Source organism: Phascolarctos cinereus, unplaced genomic scaffold (assembly GCF_003287225.1).
Source record: "Phascolarctos cinereus isolate Bilbo 61053 unplaced genomic scaffold, phaCin_HiC Scaffold_4;HRSCAF=312, whole genome shotgun sequence".
Taxonomy (NCBI): domain Eukaryota; kingdom Metazoa; phylum Chordata; class Mammalia; order Diprotodontia; family Phascolarctidae; genus Phascolarctos; species Phascolarctos cinereus.
Genome location: NW_027555847.1, coordinates 238800321 through 238818786, shown reverse-complemented (window position 1 = coordinate 238818786; position 18466 = coordinate 238800321). Strand labels below are relative to the sequence as shown.

The window sequence follows — 18466 nt, the reverse complement described above, 5'->3', positions numbered from 1 at the left end:
TAGATTCTAGCACATAGTGTGTGCTTTAAAAATGCTTGTTGATTGATTGGTTGATGGAAGAAGTAGAACTTCAGAACTTTCTTGAACGAAAAAAAAAGTAGTATGCATGTGCTGAGGGCACTGAACTAGACATGGCAGTTTATACTATGCATTCTGTGGTAGGGAAATATTCTCATAGCATTAGAACTTGGCCTGTAAAATAACTTGGTTTTGTTCTGGTTCAGAATTAATATGAGGTGGAGAATGGCCAGGCCTATAATTTAGGAAAATCACTTTGATAGTTGTACAGAGGGTGGACTAGAATGGAGAGGTGAGATAAAGAGAGCAACTAGAAGGTTATTTTAATCATTCAAGTGATGAAAGCCTGTATCAAGATGGTGGCAGTGTCAGAGGAAAGAAGAGATGCTATAAAGGTAGCATCAACAGTACTTGGCAGCTATTTGGATATGCGCAGTGAAAGAGAATAAGGAATTGAAAATTCCTAAGTTATGAGACTGGGTGACTGGGAGGATGGTAGCATCCTTGACAGTAACAGCAAAATTAGGTAGAGGGGAAGATTTGGAAGATAAAGATAATGAGTTCCATTTTGGATATGTTGAATTTAAGATGTCTTTGGAACATCCAGTTAGAAATGTCTAATAGGCAGTTGGAGATGGAAGACTGGAGTTCAGGAGAGAGGTTTGGGCTGAATAAATAGATATGAGAATCATCTTCAAAGAGATGTTAATTGAACCCATAAGAGCTGATGAGATCACCAAGTGAACTAGAATAGAGGAAGAAAAGAAGAGGGTCCAGAAGAAAACCTTGGGGTACACCAACAGACGACAGGATGAAGAGCTTCTTCTGAGACTAAACAGATAGGGAGGAAGATAACCAGGAAGCAGCTACAGCCTGAATAACTAGAGAGAAAGGAAAGAGTCAGAAAAGGGTGATTAACAGGGTCAAAGACTGCAGAGGTTAAGAAGGATGAGGATTGAGAAAAAACCATGCAGTTTGGCAATTAAGAGATCACTTGGAACTTTGGGAAGAATGGTTTCAGTTGAGTGATGGAGATAGAAATCAGACTGCACAGAGTTAAGAAGAGAGTGAGAGGAAGGAAAATGGAAGTACCTATTATAGACAGTTTTTTTTCAAATTTAGCCACGAAAAAGAGGACAGCTATAGGATCAAGTTAGGGTTTGGGGGTTTGTTTGGAGTTTTTTGAGGATAGGGGCATTTTTAGGCAGCAGAAAAGTAGTCAATAGACAGAGATTGAAGATTAGTAAAAGAGTAGGGATAATAGAGGAGGCACTTGTAGCCTGGAATAGGATCATGTGCACATTTAGAGGAGTTACCTTGGCAAGGAAAAGAGCAGCCTTCATGTGAGACAGGGGTGAAGGAGGAGATAGTGGTAAAATCCACTGTTTAATGTTAAGATGAGGAAGAGGAAAGAAAAGGGACCCCTTGCTAAATGGCCTCTTTTTTTTCAGTGAAATATGAGGGTAGGTTTCCCACTGAGAGAGTGAGAAAAGGGGGAACCATGGTAAGTTCAAGAAGGAATTAAAAGATTTGGAAAAATCTCTGTGGTGAATGAAATAGTGAATTTATTAGGGGTATGTAAAGGGATTGCCTTGCTATAGTGAGGGCTCAGTTGGGATTATGTAAGGCATATAAAGTAATTTTCTCACAACTTTGTCACATAGGTAGTAAAAGCATCATTTTTCCCATTGTGTAGATGAGGAAAATGTCCAAGAAGCCAAACAATTTGCCCATGATCACATAGCCAGTATGTCTCAAGAGTCAGGATTTCATAAGAAAAAATATTACTTACAGCTGGAAGGGACCTTAAATAGCATCCAGTCCAACCCCTCATTTTGTAGAAAGTAAACTGAGGCCCAGAGTAGTTAAGTGACTTATTCCAGAGAAAATACAAAGAAGAAAGAAGATTCAACTTAGGTCCTGTAGCTCCAAATCCATGGCACTGTATACTAACTGTTCTGATTCCTAAGTCTAGTGTTTTTTCTATCACTTTACACTAAAGCGATTGCTTCATTTAAATCCTCTACAAGAACTCTCAAGAAAGAAAAAACTAGAATTAGGAAATGAAATATCATTTACTCTAGCCCTATTCCAATACCTCCTCATAGTGTTCAGATGATAACAAAGCATCAGCTCTGGTAGGCCCTAAAAGTTGATGATGATGATGATGATGATGATGATGATGATGGTGGTGGTGGTGGTGATATAACAAATAAGCATTTACATAGTACTTTAAGATTTTCAAAGCTCTTTACATATGTTAACTAACTGGATCTCCAGACAAATTCTAAGAAGGGTGCTATTCTCATCACCACTTTACACAGAGAGGTTAAATGATTTGCCCAGGGTCATACAGTTAGTAACAGTGTGAGGCAGGATTTAAACTCAGGTTTTCCTGACTCCAAGTCCTGTACTCTATCTACTATTAATACCTAGCTGTGTATGAAACTTGAAAGGTTTCATGTAGGGGCAACTAAGTGGTGCAGTGGATAGAGCACCGGCCCTGGAGACAAGAGGACCTGAGTTCAAATCCAACCTCAGACATTTAACACTTACTAGCTATGTGACCCTGGGCAAGTCACTTAAGTCGCCCATTGCCTAGCCAAAAAAAAGAAAGAAAGAAGGGAAAAGAAGAAAAAATAAAGGCTTCGTGTAGATGACTGACTATATGTAATTACAGAACTTGACTAGCTAAGTCTCAAGAGGCTCATCACCAAAAGGTCAAATACCTGGTTATAGGCATCTGTGAAAACCATTCTCAAAGGTGGAAATGGAGTGGTGACCTGCACGATTGAAATCAAGACCTTTACAAAGATAGAAATAAGTGTATGAAGTGTATAAACTAACTTGTCCTATAATTTCCAGGTCAGAGTTCTATCTATATATTTTTACCATATGTTTTCCTTTGAAATTTAGATATAAATTGCAAATTTTTGAGAAATCTCTGTTTTGGTTCATACTAATTTGTTGTATCAAACACTTGCCCAGGCTAATGATTTCATTTTCAGCAATTTTGAAGTCATTGTCTTTCTCTTTCTTTTTTAACTCCTCATTCTCAAATGTCCATATCATATATTACTATGAATATTAGACTCATGCCTGAAAGCTTCAGTCTGTCTCTGATTCCTCACCACCCTCTTACTTCTCAGTTCCTGACTTCTCACCACATTACTTAACTGAAGTTTCTCTCACAATGTTTGCCAATTATCTTTTCACAATCCTCAATCCTCCTTTACCTCTCTTCTTCTTCATATACTGTTGATCCGTAAGCACACACACACACAAAGACTTTTCTGTCTTCAATTTTTTCATTTCCCATAAGCTGCATGCTTTTTATTGATTCCACCATCTTCATGCCCTCCCTCTTCCACCCATAACCAGGAAACTCATCACAATCAGCTTTGGTAGTCATCAGTACACCCAGTTGTCTGCCTCTCTGATTGGAGGGCTCAAAGGTGGAGCAAAATGTTTCTCCGAAAGCCTCCATTTAAAAAGGGTTCAGATCAGGAGAAACTTATACGCAGTAACAGCAACATTGTGCAATGACCAACTTTGATAGACTTAACTCTCCTCAGCAATACAAGGATCTAAGACTATTCTAAAAGACTCATGATGGAAAATGCTATCCACATCCAGAGAAAGAATTATGGAGTCTGAATGCAGATTGAAGCATACTATTCTTTCTCTCTCTCTCTCTCTCTCTCTCTCTCTCTCTCTCTCTCTCTCTCTCTCTCTCTCTCTCTCTCTCTTTGTTGTTTTTCCCCTTTGGTTCTCTAATTCTTCTTTACAACATGACTGATGTGGAATGTTTAATATGATTGTATATATATAGCCTATATCAGACTGCACACCATCTTGGGAAGGGAGGAGTGGAGGGAGGGGGAGAAAATCTAGAAGTAAAAATCTTATAGAAATGAATGTTGAAAACTAAAAACAAATAAAGACATTAAAAATTTTTTAAGGGTTCAGAAGCCCAGCCAACTCTTCATTTCCTATTTCCTACAAGCTAAACTCTTTGGATTGACTCACCATCATCATTCCACCTATGCCCTGCTAAGAACCTTTTTGTTCCCCCACCCATACCCTTTTTCTGTTTCTTTTTATGTGTTCTCTTCCCCCATTAGATGGTAAGCACCTTGAGAGCAGGGACTACCTTTCTTTTTCTATTCCCAGAAGCTTAGCACAATGCCTGGAACATAGTAGATACTGAATAAATGTTTATTGTATTGTATTTTATTGTTGACTTTATTGACTGCCCTCTACTGTTTTCCCTTCTGTCTCACCACACCTTTCCAGTCTCCTTTGCTACATTCATCACCTAACCCCTAGGGCTCTCTTCTATGTCTTCTTTTTACATTCTTCCTCAGAGTTCAAACATCATCTCTACACAAATATCTCCCAAATAAATACGTACAGCCCTAATTTGTCCCCTAAACTCTAGTCATTTATTAATTGCCTGTTAAATGTATCTTCCTAGATGACCCAGAAGCATTTCAAACTCAGCAGATCCAAAATGAAATTGATTATCTTCTCCCATTCCAACTTGCTCCTTCCCAAAACGTTCCTATTTCTGTTAAGAGCATCATGTACCACCATCCTTCTAGACACCTATAATCACAATTTCAGAATCATACTAGACTTGTCCTTCTTCTTTATCTTTTATATCCAAACAATGTTCAAATCTTAGGTATTCTATTTCCATATCTCTCATTATGTTCTACTCAGTACTTACACAGCTACCTCTGGCTTGAATTATTATAAAAACCTCCTAATTAGTCTCTCTCTTTCCTCCCCTCTTCAATTCATTCCCTGCACAGCTATCAAACCAATCTTCCTAAAGCACAGCTTTGACCATATCACCTAACTCCCATCCCTCTTCTGTCTTTCTCCTCCTTCTCCTCCTCCTCCTCTTCTTCTCCTTCTTCTTCTTCTCCTTCTTCTCCTTCTCCTTCTCCTTCTTCTACTTCTTCTTTTCTCTTCTCTTCTGTTCTCTCTTCCTTCATCTGTCTCTCTTCTTTTCCCTTCTCCCTTCCCTCTGTCTCTCACTGTCTCTCTCCTTCTCTGTCTCTCTCCATATCTCTCTATCACTATATATCTCTGTCTCTTTGTGTATCTGTCTGTCTATCTCTCATTCTTAAAAACCATAGGTGGTTCCTCATTATATCTAGGATAATAGGTCAAATTTATATATTTATATATTCAAGAATGGTGATAAAATTCAAGTTCTTCCTCCTCAATTTTTCTCATATTATACTAATTTGTGTATATGTTATCCACACCTTCTTCTCCTTCTGAAGAATGTAAGTGCCTTAAGAAAAGAGTCTCTAAGATGGATTTACAAGTGAATTCTATCAAACATTTAAAGAACAATTAATTCCAATACTATATAAACTATTTGGGAAAATAGGTGAAGGAGTCCTACCAAATTCTTTTTATGATACAAATATGGTGCTCATACCTAAATTGGAAAAAGCCAAAACATAGAGAGAAAATTATAGACCAATTTCCTCAATGAATGTAGATATAAAAATTTAAAGTAAAATGTTAGTAAAGAGATTACAGTAACTTATCTCAAGAATAATACACTATGACCAGATAGGATTTATACCAGCAATGCAGGGCTGGTTCAATATTAGGAAAACTCTCAGCATAGTTGACCATATCAACAATAAAACTAACAGAAACCATATGATTAGCTCAATAGAGGCAGAAAAAGCTTTCAACAAAATACAATACCCATTCCTATTTAAAACACTAGAGAGCATAGGAATAAATGGAGTCTTCCTTAATATGATAAGTAGCATTTCCCTAAAACCATTAGGAAGCATTATATGTAATGGGGATAAGCTAGAAGCATTTCCAATAAGATCGGGTGTGAAACAAGGATGTCCAATATCACCACTGTTATTCAACATTGTACTAGAAATGTTAGCTTTGGCAATGAGGGAAGAAAAGAAATTACAGTAGGCAAAGAAGAAATAAAGGGCATCACTCTTTGCAGATGATATGATGATATACTTAAACAATCCTAGAGAATCAAGTAAAAAACTACTTAAAATAATAAACAACTTTAGCAAAGTTGCAGGCTATAAAATAAATCCACATAAATCATCTGCATTTCTATATACTACTAACAAAGTCCAAGAGCAAGAGATAGAAAGAAATTCCATTTAAAGTTACTGTAGACATTATAAAATATTTGGGGAGTCTGCCTGCCAAGACAAACCCAGGAACTATATGAACACAATTACAAAACACTTGTCACAAATAAAGTTAGATCTAAATAATTGGAAAAACATCAGTTGCACATGGGTAGGCTGAGCTAATATAATAAAAATGACAATTCTACCTAAATTAATTTATTTCTTCAGTGCCATACCAATCAAACTACCAAAAATTATTTTATTGAGGTAGGAAAATAACAAGAAAATTCATCTGGAAGAACAAAACGTCCAGAATATCAAGGGAATTAGTGAAAAGAAATGAAAGGGAAGGTAGCCTAGCCATATCAGATCTTAAATTGTATTATAAAGCAGCAATTATCAAAATTACTTGGTACTGGCTAAGAAATAGAGTGGTCAATCAGTGGAATAGATCAGGTACACAAGACACAGTAGTCAATGACTATAATAAACTATTATTTTATAAACCCATAGACTCCAACTTGTGGGATAAGAACTCACTATTTGACAAAAACTGCTGGCAAAACTGGAAAATCGTATGGCAGAAACTAAGCATAGACCAATATCTTGGAACAATTCTCTACTGCTTGTGCTAATTTTGGCCTAACGATTAACACCAAGAAAACACAGGTACTCCATCAGCCAGCACCACACCAGCCATATGTGGAACCATCGGTTACAACAAATGGAGATGTCTTGAATGATGTGGATAAATTCACTTACCTTGGTAGTGTACTTTCCAGAAACGTACACATTGATAATGAGGTTGACGCACACATTACCAGAGGTAGCTCAGTGTTTGGGGGTCTCCGAAGGAAAGTATGGGAGAGAAGAGGATTAGATAACTACAAACTGAAGGTCTACAGAGCCATTGTGCTGACCTCCTTGTATGCCTGTGAAACCTGGACGGCATACCAGCGCCATGCCAGAAAACTGAATCACTTCCATTTGAATTGTCTTAGGAAGATTCTGAAGATCACCTGGCAGGTTGTTTCCAGACACTGAGGTCCTTTCTTGGACTAAACTGCCAAGCATTCAAACTCTGCTTCAGAAAGCACAACTCCGATGGGCTGGCCACAATGTTCAAATGTAAAAGTTACGCTTACCAAAAAGACACTTTTACGGAGAACTCACACAGGTCAAGTGTTCACATGGTGTTCAGAAGAAGTGATACAAGGACATTCTCAAGGTCTCTCTTAAGAACTTTGGAATTGATTGTGTGACATGGGAGACAGTGACATAGGACCACTCAGCATGGCATGCCCACATCAAAGAAGATGCTGTGTTTTATGAGCAAAGCAGAATTGAAACAAGTCAAAGTAAACACAGGATACACAAATTTAGAGAATTTACCCCAAATGTTCACATGGACTTTCTATACCTGACCTGTGGTAGAGCATTCCAAGCTCATATCAGCCTCATCAAGCATAGTCAGACACACTGAACTTCACTGTGCCATAGTGATGTCATTTTGGTCCTCTTTGAGAATGAAGGACAACAACCAACCAATACCATATACCAAGATAAAGTCAAAATGGGTACATAATTTAGATATGAAGGCTGAATCTATAAGCAAACTGAGACAGCAAAGAATAGCTTACCTGTTAGATTTATGGAGAAGAGAAGAATTTATGACCAAACAAGAGACAGAGGACATTATGAAATGCAAAACGGATAATTTTGATTTGAAAAGGTTTTGCACAAACAAAACCAATGCAACCAAGATTATAAGGGAAGCAGAAAGCTGGGAAAGAATTTTTATGACCAGTGTCCCTGATAAAGGTCTCATTTCTAAAATATATAAAGAACTTATTCAGATATGAGCAGGCAGTTTTCAGATGAAGAAATTAAAGCTATCTATAGTCACATGAAAAAATGCTCTAAATCATTATTGATTAGAGAAATGCAAATCAAAACAACTCTGAGGTACCACATCACACCTGTCAGATTGGCCAACATGACAAAACAGGAAAATTATAAATGGTGGAGAAGATGTGGGAAAATTGGAACACTAATGCATTGTTGGTGGAGTTGTGAGCTGATCCAATCATTCTGGAGAACAATTGGAACTATGCCCAAAGGGCTATAAAAATGTGCATACCCTTTGACCCAGCAATACTACTTGTAGGGCTGTATCCCAAAGATATCATAAGAATGGGAAAAGGACCTACATGTACAAAAATATTTATAGCAGCTCTTTTTGTGGAGGCAAAGAATTGGAAATTGAGAGAACGTCCATCAGTTGGGGAATGGCTGAACAAGTTGTGGTATATGAACGTAATGGAATACTATTGTGCTATAAGAAATGACGAGGAGGCAGATTTCAGAAAAATCTGGAAGGACTTATATGAACTGATGCTGAGTTAAGTGAGCAGAACCAGGAGAGCATTGTACACCATAACAGCCACATTGTGTGATGACTAATATTGATAAACTTAACACTTCCCAGCAATACAAGGATCTAAGACAACTCCAAAAGACTCATGATGGAAAATGCTATCCACATCCAGAAAAAGAACTATGGAGTCTGAATGCAGATCAAAGCATATTATTTGTTCTATCTCTCACTCTCTCTTTCTCTCTTTCTCACACACACACACACACACACACACACACACACACACATATACACACACACACATACACTTTTTTTTATTTGTTTCTTCTTTCTCATGCTTCTTCCCATTGGTTCTAATTCTTCTTTACAAGACTAATGTGAAAATAGATTTAATGTGAATGTATATGTAGAGCCTATATCAAATTGTATGCTGTCTTGGGGTAGGTAAAGGGGAGGGATGGGGGAAAATTTAGAACTTAAAATCTTATGGAAGTGAATGTTGAAAACTAAAAATAGATGAATTTTTTTTAAAAAAAAGATTGTCTCATTTTTGCCTTTGGATCTCCTTTCACCACAAGGCCTTGCACACACTGTTATTGTTCAGTTGTGTCTAACTCTTTGTGACCCCATGGACCATTGCATGCCAGGCCTTTCTATCCTCTACTATTTCCACATTCATGTTCATTATTTCCATGACACTATCTCTCCATTTCATCCTCTGCTCTCCCTTTTCCTTTTGCCTTTAATCCCCCAACATCAAGATCTTTTCCAATGAGTCCCATCTTCTCATTTACCTGGCCAAAGTAACTAAGCTTCAGCTTCAGGATTTCACCTTCCAGTGAATAGCCTGAATTAATTCCCCAAAGTATTAACTGATTTGACCTCTTTGCTGTCCAAGGGACTCTCAAAAGTCTTCTCCAGCACCACCTTTCAAAAGCATTAATTCTACAGTGCTCAGCTTTCCTTATAATCCAGCTCTCAGCCCTACACATTGCTACTGGAAAAGCCATATCTTTGACTATACCGATTTTTGTTAGCAAGGTGATATTTCTGCTTTGTAGTATGCTGTCCAGATTTGCCATAGCTTTCCTTCCAAGGACCAAGTGTCTTTTAATTTCATGACTACAGCCACTGTCTGCAGTGATCTTTGAGCCTGAAAATATAAAATTTGTTTGTTTGTTTGTTTTTGGTTTTTGGTTTTTGCAGGGGTTTTTTGGCTAGGCAATGGGGTTAAGTGACTTGCCCAGGGTCATACAGCTAGTAAGTGTTATGTGTCTGAGACCGGATTTGAACTCAGTTCCTCCTAAATCTAGGGCCAGTGCTCTATCCTACTTAGCTGCCCCAAGAATATAAAATTTGACACTGCTTCCATTTCCTCTCCATTTACCAGAAAATGATAGGACCAGTTGTCAAGATCTTAGGTTCTTTTAATGTTAAGCTTCAAGGCAAATTTTATATTCTCTTCTTTCACTCTCATCAAGAGGCTTCTTAATTCCTCTTCATTTTCTGCCATTAAAGTAGATTTCTCTGCATGTCTAAGATGGTTGATATTTCTCCCAGCAACCTTAATTCCAGCTTTTGATTCATCTAGCCTAGCATTTTACATCATGTATTCTGCATATAAGTTAAATAAGTAAGGTAATAATATGCAGCCTTGTCATATTCTATATCTCAAACCCAATCAATTGTTCCATGTTCAGTTCAAACTTTCCTTCTTGGTGCATACAGGTTCCTCAGGAGACAAGTAAAATGATGTAGTACTGCCTTCTCTTTGAGTACTTGCCACATTTTATTGTGACCCACGTAGTCAAAGGCTTTAGTGGAGTCAATGAAGCAGAAGCAGATGTTCTTCTAGAACTCCCTAGCTATCTCCATAATCCAGTGTATGCTGGCAATTTGGTTTCTAGTTTTCTGCCTCTTCAAAAACCAGCCTGCTCTCTTCAGGTAATTCTTGGTTCACATATTGCTGAACCCTGGTTGGCAGAATCTTAAGCATAACCTTGCTGGCACATGAAATGAGCACAATTGTTTGGCAATTTGAACATTCTTTGGCATTGCCCTTCTTTAGGTTTGGGAACATAAACTAAACTTTTCCCATCCAGTGGCCACTCTTGTGTTTTCCAAATTTGGTGGCATATTGAGTATAGAACTTTAACAGCATCATATCTTAGGGTTTTAAATAGCTCAGCTGGAATTCCTTCACCTCCACTTGCCTTATTGTTAGCAATCCTTCCCAAGGCCTACTTTACTTTATTGTCCAGGATGTCTAGTTCTAGATCAGTAACCATACCATGGTAATTATTGGAGATGACATCATTCTTGTATATTTCTCTTGTGTATTCTATCCACCTCTTCTCAATCTCTTCTGCTTCTGTTAAATCCCTACCATTTTTGTCTTTTATCATGCCCATTTTTGCATGAAACTTTCCCTTGTTATCTCTAATTTTCTTGAAGAGATCTCTTGTCTTTCCTATTCTATTATTTTCTTCTATTTCTTTGCATTACTCACTTAAGAAAGTCTTATCTTTCCTTGTTATTCCCTGGAATTCTGAATTCAGTTGGGTATATCCTTCCCTTTCTTATTTGCCTTTTGTTTTCCTTTTTTCCTCAGCTATTTGTAAATAGTATGTGCTTAATAAATATTGATTGAATTGAATTGAACTGTGATTCAATCATTATTGATAGCGGTCAATGTTTTGTAGGTTGGAACATATAAAAGCAGTAATTTTTCACATATTCATAGGATTATCACCCCGAGGTCTTCTGCAATTCTTTGATACTATTGATCACCATTTGCAATCATTGTTTAAAGTATAAAACAAATACAAATGTAAAGCATTATTCTGCAAAACAAAACAAAGCCCAGGAAGCCCGGATCTAGTAAATGCCTCATGCTATAGAAAAAATTTTCTGATTCTAGCAGTCAGATCTTCACCCTTCCTCAAATTATTAGTATTTATTTTGTATATAGTTTGCGTATACTTATACATGTTGTTCCCTGCCCTCAAGTAAAATGTAAGTTCCTTGAGAACAAGGAGTATTTCATTTTTCTCTTTGTATGTCTAGTGTCTAGAATAGTGTCTGGCAAGCAGTAGACACTAAATAATTGCTTGTTGAATTGAAACAAAAAATGTTTATCGTATGAAATATATTTTGGAGATGAGATGACGGGTCCCTCTCAGAACAATTAATCAATCAAATCCCTACTTATGACTAAATGCCATTTATTTCTGACCAAAAACCACATCAAATTTATATAAATCTACTCCTGAATGAGGATGAAAGTGCAATATTCATCTATTAACATTTCAAACATTCTCCAGTTGTCAGACTTTCAATTTGCCAATATTGTTAATGGGCATTTTTCACTCTGTCTTAGCTAATGATTGGCTATTAAAGGCAACATTTAGTTAATAAGGCTTCCAGGAAGTCTCAAAAGTAGTTGTGCTTAAATTATGAAATGGCATTATAAATCTTCCTGTTTGGAAGCATTATAATGATGACAGTTATAACTTTGTTTATATTATTGGATTTACCCATTACTGAGGGAGAGTAGAATTTGAAAGTTTTATTCATAAAAACCAGGTGAAATCGGCCTTTTTAAAATGGGGGAGGGGGAGTTACCATGGATAAAGATTCCTTTAATCCTATTGCACTTCAAGTCCACTTTGGGTACAAACTGGGGTGAACAAGGACAAAGGGGGGAGGGGAAGACAAAGAAGAGGGGCTCAAATTTATGGCCAGGCACTGGGGTGAGGGGGAGTGAACAGAGAGGAGGCAAATTCAGACTGTTTCTATACCTATCAACCCTATGAGTTGGGTGGAATGGGTTGGGGGTTGGTCTGGAGCCCTCCTCCTGCCCATCTGGGCTTTGTCTCCCCAGAGGCCCAGGCTTCCTGGCCTTCAACCATGCCCTACCCCCTCATTCTCCCAGGCAGCTACTCATCCCTGAGTCCAGCTTCTTCACCCAACCAGAAGCCAAATCAGGGGAAAAATCAAGAAGCACTTGTGAACCAGGCTCATAGAAGACACAAAAGACACAAAAGGCCAACTGGGATGGGAGCAGCAGCCCAAGAATGCTTGGCCCCATGGCACCTTAGGCCAATCAGGGTGAGAAGGTAGAGATGGTAAGCCCCATGATTGAGCACTGGCAGAGAGGAGGGATTCTATGAGAGCAGCTCTGGTTGTGGGAGGATGAAGGCAGGGGGTCAGAGTTCCATTGAGCCATTAAGAAAGTGAAATATGTTTAGTTGTTCTGCCATCAGCAGACACTGAGGCCAAAGCAGAAGACCTGAAAAGGTGAGGCTTTTCCCATGTCATTAGGAAGCTTCACCCCAGGTTCCTGAGATATGAAATCTTTGGAGACCACTTTCCTGAAACTCTGCAGAGGGAAGCAAATATCTGACGGGAAGGATTCAGGGTCCTAGCTTGGGGATTTGACCCCTTGATGATTTCCAAGATTTGGTCCAGTTTAGTCAGTCCCATCCAGCTCCAGGTTGCCTAGGGAGCAAGCTGCCACAAAGAAGGAGCCAAGGGCATAAACTGAGGACCAAAGATTCCTTTCCCTATGTGGGGTGTCAATGTCAGGGAAGAAGTCACTGGGAACCAGATCTCTAAAGTACCTGTCACTCGTGATCTCAAAGCTCTCCAGGGTAGGCTCTTCAACTCTTACAGACAGGGAAATTGAGGCCCCAAGAGGGGAAGGTATTTGCATATAGTCACCCAACAGGTCAGGGACTTGAGGTAGGATTACAACTCAGTTCTGGGGACTCACAGCAATCTTGTGTGGCTCTTAAGCCCAGGATTACCTCCAGCTTTCTGAGGAAATTGTTGACCAACTGAGCAATTAAGGCTAAAAGTAGCTCCAATCTGGATTCCTGGGGTGGGGCTGGGCCCCTCTCAGTTCTTCTTTTCCCTAATGTGGTTCAGGGTGTTTGTGATGAGCACTTGCTACAAGAGGCTAGGTGGGTCTAGCTAGAATTTGTCCAGTGAAAAGCACAGTAGGATCTGGCATAGGTTGGACTGGGAGGAGGGGGCCTACTCCTGGGGTTCCTTGCCAGCATTCACCTCTTCTGGATCTCTATGATCATCTAGATGCTTTTCCTTCAAACCAACTACCATTGTTGCTAATCCAGGTGGCTCCTAACTAAAGGTGGAGCAGGGCCCCAGAGCCTGTGCTTATCACACCCAGGCAGCCAACCTCCCTCCCCCACTCCCATTACTGTTAAAATATAATACCTTCATGTTGCACTTTTCTAAGTCATTTTAGTTGTTGGCTTATTGGCTACTGAGATATCAACAATAATATCTACCTATAATAAGCTCTTAGGGCAACTAGGTGGCACAGTGGAGAGAATACAGGGCCAGAAAGTCAGAAAGACTCCTTATTGTGAGTTCAAATCCAGCCTCAGACACTTACTAGCTATGTGACCCTGGGCAAGCCACTTAACCCTGTTTGCCTCAGTTCCTCATCTATAAATGAGCTGGAGAAGGAAATGGCAAACAACTCCAGTATCTTTGCCAAGAAAACCCCAAATTAGGTCACAGAGAGTTGGACATGACTGAAAAACAACTCAACAAATAACAATTTCCTACAATCTTTTTCTTCTTAATTGCCTCATACCTATTCATAAAATTCATTCTTTTACTATTATTTATTCACAAGACCTTGGGTAAATCTCTACACTCTTTGATTCATTTCTCTTAACTAGAAAATGGGGGTAAAATTCCTTACCCATCTTCAATGAGATGCGAAGATTAATGTTCTCAACCTTGTAAAAAGCCTTGAACTCTAGAGATAAGTAGCCGAATGAAACTACTGAGCATAAATCTCCCACTTTGATCTGTAACTTTAAAACATATAAACATCTGCAAATAAAAAAAAATGACAGGTAAAATGGAATATCGATGCACTGTTCCACTGCTGATCCAGCAGTGGAAGCAGGTGAAACTTTCCTTTAGCCTGAAACATTGAGAATTGTAACTGGGAACCATTTCAGTTACATAATAAAGAAATCTCTAAGGAAAAAGAAAATGTTAAGGTCATAGTTCTGAGAAGGATATTAAAGATACTGACTGAGCTCTATTATTGCAATTGAAGATACTTCTACCCAGTGATTAGGAAATGCCATTATGAGGAAAACGATTGGTTGTAAAAGTCTGCTTGGCAAAGCATGTTGACCTAATGGTTATTCCTCAAAGGTAAGTCAAAGTGTTATGTGATGTTCTTTTATTGATTGTTGTTTCTATGTGTACTCCCGGGAACAAAAACAGCACAGAAATGTTTTGATAAGGGGGAAAAGTGACCTTTTCTATGGAGGCTATTTAATGCTGTGATGTGCCGGAGTAGCCAACCAAAAGGATAACAAAGAAAAACGCTATTATATTGCAACCCAAGGGAAAATACACATTTTCCTTTTTTCTCACAAAACCAGGAACACTCATAAAAATACTTGAGACTCAGTCTGCAATGTAGTCTTCTTGAATATATCAGAATATTAATCTAATCATTATAAATGGAAAATACTCCTACAAAACCACATATGCACATGCATACATGCTTCCTGCACACATAGATTGTAGATATCCAAAAGAGTTTATGCACCCACATACTATAGATTTCCAAGATACTTTGGACAATTGAAGACAAGTTTGATAATCAAATGGTATCTGGATTATCTCTTAAAAAATACGAATCTAATTCTACAAATAACATGAATGGTTATTGAGCATCACTTTAGGAATATGACATCCAAGTAATAACTTCTATATTAAGCCCTTTCACAAGGAAAAGTTACATAGTTGCAAGAATTTTCTCTAGGTAGTTTTTTGTTTCCGTTCAGCATTTTGGACCAATTCCAACTTTTTCTCATTGGTCAGAAGTTCTTTCTTCTGTCTTTTCTTCAAAAAGGAAGTTTTGCTCTAAGTTTCTAGTCAGTAAATGAAATTCCATGCTTACTTTGCTCTATTCATCAAATATTTCATTCCAGAGTGCCACACATTCTGATAAATCAGATGTAACATATAGAAAGATGATCAACTGATCCCAAAGAAACCAAAGCATATAATGGGAGATCATGGGTATTTGACCTCTTTCTGTGGGACATCTGCCCTTCAGAGTACTAGAGTTTAGAGGCAGCTAGGCGGAGAAGTGGATAGAGCACTGGCCCTGGAGTCAGGAGGTCCTCAGTTCAAATCCAGCCTCAGACACTTCACACTTACTAGCTGTGTGACCCTGGGCAAGTCACTTAACTCCATTGTCTAGCCCCCCCCAAAAAAAACCAGAATATTAGAGTATCCTGTAGAGTTTGTTGATATCTCTTTTCTCTGCAATTGGCTGAAGCTCATGTTCCCCTAACCTCAGTTCCAGTTAACCACTTACTGCCAAGTAGCTTTTACAAAGGATATTACTTAACAATGTAGTAAGAACAATATATAAACATTTCCCCCAAAGTCTCAGAAGCATGATCCTTCTATGCCATTTAGGATTGGGGAGAGAGAGATTAGGCTTACAATTTAGGTCAGTTCCTACATAGCATTTCTCCTGCCAAGTTCACATTCAAAGTTACCTTACTACTGGTTTCTATGGGGTTGTAGTCCTGATGGTCACTCCAATAGAGGGAAACACACAATCATCCATTGATAGAGGAAGATGCCAGAAGGGATTAGAAAGCACCATACAATTATATATTATAAGAAACATACTTGAAATACAAAGAATTTCTACAGTAAAAACGAGCAGCTAGAGAAGAATTTATTATGCCTGAAGTAAATTCCAGAAAAGTAGGGGTGGCAATCATGATCTCAGACAAGTAAACAGTAAATAATCAGAAAACATTTACTGAGCATTTATTATGTGTGTCACTGAGCTAAGTAATGGAGATACAAAGAAAGGCAAAAACACAGTTCCTGTGTACTCAAGGAGTTCACATTCTAATTGGGGAGATGGTAAATAATAATAATAATAGTTAAAAGTGATAAACAAGGAAGCTGCATTATGCTCAGCTAGGTGGCATAGTAAATAAAGCCCTGGAGTCAGGAAGACACTTATTAGCGAAGTGACTCTGGGCAAATCACTTAACCTTTGTTTGCCTTAGTACCCTCATCTATAAAATGGAGATAATAATAGCACTTACCTCTAAGGGTTGTTGTAAGGCTCAAATGAGATAATAATTTAAAGTGCTTAACACAAAGCCTAGCACATAGTGTCATAAATGTTAGCTCTCATTATTATTAATATTATATATTCATTAAATGGCACAACATCTAACCACTTAAGGGAAAGCTAATCAAATTACAGGGAGAAATAGACATCAAATTATAATAGTTGAGACCTTCAGTGTGTCCCTTTTCAGATCTAGATAAATCTAACTAAAAGAAAATCAGGGAAAAAAAATATATAACTGGGGGAAAAGTTTTCAGTATTTGAATAAAATTTTTAAAAAGTTAAATGTGATATATATCTGTGGATTACTAAATAGGAATTAAAAAGATCAATTAAAAATAAAAAAGGAGAACTCACAAAATGTAGCTAACCACTTAGAGGAGAGAGCAGGTATAGTCAAGACCACAATAAAGAATTCCTTTGAGGCAAAGGACTAGAAAGCAGCAACAGGGCCAGCCCAGAACTTCCCTCCAGAAATGTATGGAGCCAAGCCCTAATATCAAATCCAAAGTCAGGAAGCAGGCAGGAAAATGAACAATAAAAAAAAATCCCAAAATAGAAAGCTGTTATGGTAAAAAGGATTCTCAAGACAAAAACCCAGAAGAGAATGACTCCAAAACTTCTACAAGCAAAGGTGCAAAGATAAACACAGCTTGGGCACAAATTCAACTGGTATTCTTGGAAGAGATGAAGTGATCATTTAGAAAAATTTTTTAAATCTTTTTTTTAATAAATGAAATTAGAATGATAGAAGAAAAGGTTAGAAAAGAAATGAGACCTATGGAAGAAAGAATTGGAAAAAGAACGAACTCCCTGAAAATTAGAATAGACCAAACAAAATGAATTAATGAGACAAAAAGAAATATTAAAAACAAAATCAAGAGACTAAAAAAAGAGGGGGGAGAAGGAGGAGGAGAAAATGTAAGATATCATAGCAACAACAACTAAGATGAAAAATAGATCAAGGAGAAAAAAAATTAAGAGTATTAGAATTAAGTATCATTGAAAAAAATTAAGAATCTTTTTTGATCATGAATTCCATGAGCAAAAGAAAAAAATACCACACAGCATATTTCAATAAATCTCAAAAGAAAATTGCTTAGATCTCTTAGAAGCAAAGGAGAAAATGGAAAATGAAAGAATCCACCTGTTACCTCTTGAAAGAAACCCCCCAAAAAAACTTCCAGGACAATTATAGACAAAATCCAGAATTCACGTACCAAGGATCACACATGATTTGACAGCCACCACCATTACAAAATAGAGAGCTTCCTATTGGTTATAATTTTTACTTACAACTTCACTAATGTGAAAATATGTTTAATAGGAATGTAAATGTAAAGTCTATATCAGATTGTGCGCCATCTTGGGGGGGAAGGGGGAGAAAAAATTTCAACTCAAAAGCATATGGAAGTGATTGTTGATAAATCGAAATAAATTAATAAAATTTTAAAAATAAATAAATAAATGTTGTCTGAGGCAACTTGAGCTTCATGATGTTACTGTCCCCTTCCCAAATACCCCCAGACCCTTTACCCACCTTCCCCTTCTTCAGTTATTTCTCTTTCTCAGGCAGACATTCTCTCAGTTTGAGTCATCTATCTTTTTTGAATACAGATAAAAATAATGAATATCTAAACAAATCCTAACTAAATATATATTTATATAATATATTTATATAATATGTATATAAATATATGTAAGTATGCATGTTTTTATGTGTGTTTGTACATAGAGAGAGATCCATACAGATAGATGATATAG

At 37.6% G+C, this 18466-nt stretch overlaps 1 long non-coding RNA gene and 1 pseudogene across 1 annotated transcript in view; both read right to left on the bottom strand.

The window, feature by feature from the left end:
• Positions 1-18466, bottom strand: part of LOC110223862 (uncharacterized) — a 157494-nt gene that overhangs the window by 46353 nt on the left and 92675 nt on the right. The window lies entirely within an intron of this gene.
• Positions 12868-13659, bottom strand: LOC144457178 (SERTA domain-containing protein 3-like; annotated as a pseudogene).